The sequence below is a fragment of the Arachis duranensis genome, chromosome 6, assembly GCF_000817695.3.
Source record: "Arachis duranensis cultivar V14167 chromosome 6, aradu.V14167.gnm2.J7QH, whole genome shotgun sequence".
In the NCBI taxonomy this organism is placed as follows: domain Eukaryota; kingdom Viridiplantae; phylum Streptophyta; class Magnoliopsida; order Fabales; family Fabaceae; genus Arachis; species Arachis duranensis.
The window spans coordinates 79,373,615-79,374,771 of NC_029777.3; positions in this window are offsets into that span (position 1 = coordinate 79,373,615).

The following is a 1,157-nucleotide window of genomic DNA, read 5'->3' on the forward strand; positions in this document are numbered from 1 at the left end:
GGGGTAGGTGGGGATCCTGTGGGGTCCATAGATCCTGAGGTGTCAAGGAAAATTCATCCCTGCACCAAGTGGCGAGCAAAAATGCTCTCTTTGCCAATTATAGCGTTAAACGCCAGGCTGGTGCCCATTTCTGGCGTTTAACGCCAGCTTCTTGCCCCTTCCTAGCGTTTAACGCCAGTCTGGTGCCCCTTTTTGGCGTTAAACGCCCAAAATGGTGCTAGACTGGGCGTTAAATGCCCATTTGCTACCCTTACTGGCATTTAAACGCCAGCAAGTTTTCCTCCAGCGTGTGCTATTTTTCTTTCTATTTTTCATTCTGTTTCTGCTTTTTCAATTGATTTTGTGACTTCCCATGATCATGAACCTACAGATTTTTGCTTTTTTAATTGATTTTGTGACTTTCCATGATCATCAACCTACCGAAAACATAAAATAACAAAGGAAAATAGATAAAATATAGCATTGGGTTACCTCCCAACAAGAGCTTCTTTAATGTCAGTAGCTTGACAGAGGGCTCTCATGGAGCCTCACAGATACTCAGAGCAATGTTGGAACCTCCCAACACCAAACTTAGAGTTTGAATATGGGGGTTCAACACCAAACTTAGAAGTTGGTTGTGGCCTCCCAACACCAAACTTAGAGTTTGACTTTGGGGGCTCTGTTTGAATCTGTTTTGAGAGAAGCTCTTCATGCTTCCTCTCCATGGTTACAGAGGGATATCCTTGAGCCTTAAACACAAAGGATTCTTCATTCACTTGAATGATCAATTCTCCTCTGTCAACATCAATCACAGCCTTTGCTGTAGCTAGGAAGGGTTTGCCAAGGATGATGGATTCATCCATGCACTTCCCAATCTTTAGGACTATGAAATCAGCAGGGATGTAATGGTCTTCAACCTTTACCAGAACATCCTCTACAAGTCCATAAGCTTGTTTTCTTGAATTGTCTGTCATCTCTAGTGAGATTTTTGTAACTTGTACCTCAAAGATCCCTAGCTTCTTCATTACAGAGAGAGGCATGAGGTTTATGCTTGACCCTAGGTCACACAGAGCCTTCTTGAAGGTCATGGTGCCTATTGTACAAGGTATTGAGAACTTCCCAGGGTCCTGTCTCTTTTGAGGTAATCTCTGCCTAGTCAAGTCATCCAGTTCTTTGGT